The sequence below is a fragment of the Phascolarctos cinereus genome, unplaced genomic scaffold (assembly GCF_003287225.1).
Source record: "Phascolarctos cinereus isolate Bilbo 61053 unplaced genomic scaffold, phaCin_HiC Scaffold_5;HRSCAF=322, whole genome shotgun sequence".
Taxonomy (NCBI): Eukaryota; Metazoa; Chordata; class Mammalia; order Diprotodontia; family Phascolarctidae; genus Phascolarctos; species Phascolarctos cinereus.
Genome location: NW_027555958.1, coordinates 157,973,620 through 157,980,022, shown reverse-complemented (window position 1 = coordinate 157,980,022; position 6,403 = coordinate 157,973,620).

Here is a 6,403-nt window from a genome sequence, read left to right as displayed (position 1 = left end):
TGAGATCATAAGTGTGCCCTTTCTAAGCTTTGAGTGTTAAATAATAGCTCCACCTTCTTTATTCCTCAATCTATGGACAGCTGAGCTTCAATTGTGGATAGCTCCCCACAAGATTTGATTCCAACAAGATAAAAACTGTATTTCAGTACCTGCAAACAGATATAACATTTCATGGAATTCAATAATAAAGTGGGTCTTTCAGCTAGCTGAAGAACATCTTTCATAGGAAAAAATATCTTTGTACTGTTGCCAGACTGAGATTTATTGTCATTTTTTCAGTCTGGTCCAACTTTTCATTGCACCATTTGGGGCTTTCTTGGCAAAGACTCTGTAGTGGTTTGCCATTTCTTTCTCCAGATCATTTCACAAATGAGGAAACTGGGTCAAACAGGGTTAAGTGTCTTCTACAGAGTCACACAGCTGGTAGCTGTCTGAGGCCAGATTTGAACTCAGGAAGATGAGTCTTCCTGACTCCAGATCTAGCACTCTATGTGCTGTACCACCTAGCTGCCCAGAATGAGATTAACTGAGTCCAGTTCTCTAATGCATGGACACCAAGGACATAAAATATTTTTGGCAAGTTTCTGAAGTACTAGAAAAATGCACTTGGCTCTGGAAAGCTAGCAACGAAAGGATTTCTCCCCTGTAGTCCTAATAAAGTGTTATTGTACGTATAAATTTTAAAAGCAGTTTCCAATACATCATCTCACTTTAAACTCTTTGGCTTACATATACAAAAAAGATTGTTAGTTAATACAAACATCAGTCACATATAAGGGCAATGTAATATAGATTATTGTTGAAAATCTATTAAGATCTCACCTGATTAAGTGAAATATAATGATTTAATTGAGAGTCATCATGATGCAGTAGAATAAATGCTTGATTTGGAGTCAAGGAGCTTAAACTGAAATTCTGGGTTTTCTATTTACTCTCTCTGTGACCTTGAGAAATTCATGTAACCCTCAGTTTCCTCATGTGTGAAACAATGGTGTAGGTCTAGATAACTTCTGTAATCTCTCTCTCTCTCTCTCTCTCTCTCTCTCTCTCTCTCTCTCTCTCTCTTTGTATGTATGTATATATGTATGTGTATGTGTATATATGTATTCTTATAAGTGGCATTCTATTATTTTAGCTTCATCCACTTCAACAAATATTTACTTCACACACACACCACATACATATACATATAGATATAGATATCTATATCTGTATCTGTATCTATATCTATATCTACATATAGAGCACTCATAAGTGCTTTGTGAAATACCAAGTTTAAGTCTGACACAATTCATGGAGCTTACAGTATATATAAAGGTCATTTTACATATGTGTGCATGTATATATACATATATATGCATATATGTGCATTTTGCATGTATTGGTATATATATTACACACACGTGTATGTATAATGCATATAAGTGCACTTCCTGGTTGTGTGACCCTGGGCAAATCACTTAACTTATTTGCCTCAGGTCCCTGGGACATAAAATGGGGATAATAATGGCACCTACCTAACAAGGTTATTTTGAAGATTAAATGATATGTTTGTAAAAAGCATTTAATACTATATCTGGTACATATTAGGTGCTATGTACTTGTGTATTACCTTCCCCTTCCTTTGCTGCATACAATCAGTAAGAAATATAGCCATAAATCAGCAAATAGATTGAAATAAAAACAAGGAGGTGAAAAAAAAACAGTCTTGAAGCAATCAATGCAAATGGAAGCACATTGGAAATCAACATAATTAATATGAATACTTTATCCTCTTAAGTCAATCAATGTAGACATATATTTAAAAAATGATTCAACCAAGAGAAAATTTAGATAAAGGAAGCAAAGAGGAAATAGGTGAAACTTTAGAAATCAGAAGCGTAAATAGCTAGTTGAGCACTTTCAAAAAGTCCTTAGTAAAGAGGTAAATTATGAGTTTTAGCCTCTCAGTAATGGATGCCAATCCCTGGGAGTAGATCACATTCCGTCAGGTTTACTATATAGTACTATTTGGGTCCATTTCAACCCTGGTTTGAAGAAAAGGTCAGCAAAGTGCAGATCCTGGAATATGTATGTGAGTAAAGTAATAACATGGAGCAGATTCTTTGATTTTCACGATCTTATACTGAATTCAGGATGTTAATAAATAATCTGCTTTATAGGGTGCCTTTCCACCTACCATAGTACTTTTTGTGTCTGGTCAGTTGTGTCATCATGCGTTGTCAAGGATTGCAGTATTGTAATGGTATATGTTTATATATGAGCTCAAAATTTTTGTCACAAATCTACTCTTCTTTCTAACTTTCCTATTTCTAGAGTCATTTCTAAGGTGATGCCACCAGGGCTTTACATAAGGGCAAGGGAATTAAAAGAGGCTTCAGCAAAATCCCATAGTATATTTTGGAATTTAGAAAACTTATAGTGTCCCAGAGGGTGCTACCTCCCTTAATCTGTGACAATTTAGGTGAACTTCTCACATGACACAGATGAGCTTGTCACAGTTTCAAAAGAATGCAAGTTACTGAGTTGCCTATTTCAAAAACTAAAATAAATAATCATCTAGGACAGATAATTCAAACTCAAGAATGTCTTTTTTTCATCCAATCAAGTTGCTCAAATTTGAATGCAGAATATATAAAGTCCATATCATTATCTACTTCTATATCTATATCTATAGAGATACTTCTCTCTTCTCTTCTCTAGTCTTTTTCCATATATAAGTGTATATTTGTATCTATAATACACACACATATCACACATCTCTGTCTCTACGTTAAAACATCCATAGACAACATATTCATACATGTGTGTATGTATATTTATGTATAAATATATTTATATAGATAATTGATATATATCAATATAGATATTTATTTACCTATATATCTAACTACAGATATATAGTTATATACATATATATATATACATACATATATATATATATTATTATACTTTTATATTGGATATCCATTTCAATAGACGTTATAATTTGGGGAATAGCCATTCTTTATCCACTTGATCTTTTCTCTATTATATGATCAAACTAAATTACTTTGAATGTTTACAGAGCTCTGCCAGGAAGTATCAAAATTATGGTGCTTGAGATGATCATCCCAATGTCGCTCCTAAACAGGAGAATCTGATAGAGTCTAAGATCTAAAGAGATCCTTCTTCAACTTGAACACTGTGCTGTATCTCAGTAACATAGTGGAGAATACCTTTCCTTAGCACGTATCTCCTTATTTTAATGCATTATCTTAATTTCTGATCAAAAGTCCATTAAAATTATTTCTTAGATTACCATAGAGGAATAAAGTGGGCAAAGGATTCTTAAACTCATATAGTTTCTTTAATGTACTAACTTTTAGATAGATAGATAGATAGATAGATAGATAGATAGATAGATAGATAGGTAGATAGATAGTTAGATAGATAGATGGACAGACAGACAGACAGATATAGATCTAGGAATTTGGGCCCAGATTTAAACAGCAGAAGGACAGAATCTTAGATAGATTTTGGACAGTGGTGAAGCTCTTTTACTGACCCTGCTTCCCATGAAAGCAAACACTCATTTGTAATTCTAAAATTCTACCATTGTTACTATATGGAAATAAAATATAAAATAAAACTGCCTCTGATACCCTAAAAATGCATATCACACTGTGGGCAAAAGCAATGAGAAAACATGAAGATAAACAGAAACCATAAGTGGAATTGAGCAAGTATATGACAGAAAAAGTAAATGTGGTGATCATATTATGAGAGTGAAGGGTGAGAGGTGGGAAGCTTGAATGATGTCAGGGAAAAGTGAAGAAAACCAATAGCAGAGTGAATGGTGTTGAAAATATAATGCATGTAAGATGAGCAGGTATGAATGGGTTTGCATTCTCTGTGTTTGGAGGAATTTTCCAAATTGATAAACTCAGACATCCTCTTAGACATTATTTTCTGTCCAAAAAAATTGACTTCCATTGAATATATTTCTTGCTTCAAGTGAGCTTTCTTCTTCAAAGAGATTAGTCTTTCAATAATTTTGTAACCTTTCTCTTTATAAATTTTCAAATAATTTTCTAAACATGGCATAGATTAATCTACTTGATTTATTCAATAACAAATTCAATGAACACAGATACCTACTATGTGAAGAGCATTATGTGATGTGCAGGAGATTTAATTTATAGAATAATTCTTTCAGAATCAGGTGTAAGTTTTGTTTTACCAGGACAATAGGTAGTAAGAAAACAGATTACATTAAAAAAGTATTTAGTAGCCACATTTGTATTCTTCTTTACTGTTTATACATACATATATATATATATATATATATATATATATGTATAATCATTTTCATTAATTCAGTGCTAGTATTCATTTTAGTATTTATAAATTCTTTATATTCCAATTCAAATAATTTTAATTAAGTTCAAGAAATTATTCATTAATCATTTAAATGCCTACTATGTACCAAGGCACTGGGGGACAAAGACAAAACTGTCCTTATCCTTATTCAAGCTCATATTTTATCATGAGAATGCAATATGCACACAGATAAATAAAAAGCAAGTAATTTTATGGGGAAAAGAGAGCTGTGAGAATGAGGAAAGGCTTCCAATATAAAGTAGCAGGTGAGCTCTACCTCATATCGAATTAAGGATTTGATAATAGGATAAAACATAGGACTTTCAATCCCTGTCAGAAGCATTCATGTTTTAGCCCAGAGGCAATAGACAGTCATTGAAAAAAATGTTGAACACAGGGATAACATGGTCAGACTGGTGCTTTAAGAAAGTCATTTGACTGCTGTGTGACCTATGAATTTGAGACAGGAGAGATTAGAAGGTAGAAGATAAATCAGGAGAAGGTTGCAATAGTCCAGGTGAAAAATAATGAGAACTTGGAAATAGGTTGTGCTTATTTCAACAGAGAGAAGGAGATCAATGCAAGAGATGGTTTGCAAATGATTGGATATGGGAAGTGAAGGAGAAGGAAGAGTTATAGTCATTTACTATTTAAATCACGGTTTAACCATTATAATATGAAGAAATTCCACAAAGCCAATAAAAGGTAAGCCTGCTGTCGCCAATATTGCATTTTCTATAAATTCCTAAACTATGTTTTAATGAAAGTGTGCATTTCATTTCTCTTCTTCACTTTTGGAATCCAAATGCTATTAAATTCAATATTAGAAACTCTGATTAAGAGAATGAAGTGAATAATTCAATGGGTCTTTTCATAGACAATTACATAATGATCTCTTTTATTGTGTCAGTCATTTGGAGACCATATTTCCATACGCAGGGTGATTTGGAATTTAAAAGATTGCCCCATATACATAGGAGAGTGGGGTGGAATAGAAAGATTTCTCCCTTATATTTGTCAGTGTAAGCTGAACACAAAGTGTCTGCCTAAAGAGAGCAGCAAGATCTGAAAGGATAAGAAACATGATTTGGGCAAAGATGAATTAAAAAATAAAATAGAATAGGTCAAACTTTGAAACATAACCATCTCCTTGCAGTTCAAAGCATCATAGGATTATTGAGTTAGAGGTTAAAAGGACATAGGAGGCCATGAAGTCTAAAGGCCTCATTTTTTTATTTAGCATTTTATTTTTCCCCAGTTATATGCAAAAATAATTTTTAACATTAATTTATAAAACTTTGAATACTAAATTCTCTCCCTTCCTTCCTCTCAATCCCCTCATTTAGAAGGCAAGCAATTCATTATAGGTTATACCTGTGTAATTATAGCAAAACATTTCCAAATAGTCAAGTTGTGAAAGAAGATATAGACCAAAAAAAAAAAAACCTCAAGAAAAATAATAAAGTAAAAAAGTATGCTTCAATCTGTATTCAGACATCATCAGTTCTTTGTCTGGGGATGCATATCATTTTTCATCATAACTTTTTGGATAACATTGTCTGGGGATGGATAACATTTTTCATCACAACTTCAGAGTTGTCTTAGATCATTGCATTGCTGAGAATAGCTAAGTCATTCACAGCTGATCATCTTACAATAGCACCATTACTTTGTACATAGTACATTTCATTTTACATCAGCTCATGTAAGTCTTTCCAGGTCTTTCTGAGCGCATCCTGCTCATCATTTCTTATAGTATAGTAGTATTCCCTCACAGTCACATATCACAATTTCTTCAGCCATCCCCCAACAGATAGCCACCCCCTCAATTTCCAATTCTTTACCCCAAGAAAAGAGCCACTATAAATATGTTTGTACATATAAGTCTTTTTCCTTTTTGTTTTTTTTTAATTGCTTTTTGGATAAAGACCTAGCAGTGGTATTACCAGGTCAAAGGATATGCAAGGTTTCATAGCCCTTTGGGCACAGTTCCAAATTGCTCCACAGAATGATTGAATCAGTTCACAACTCCACCAACAGT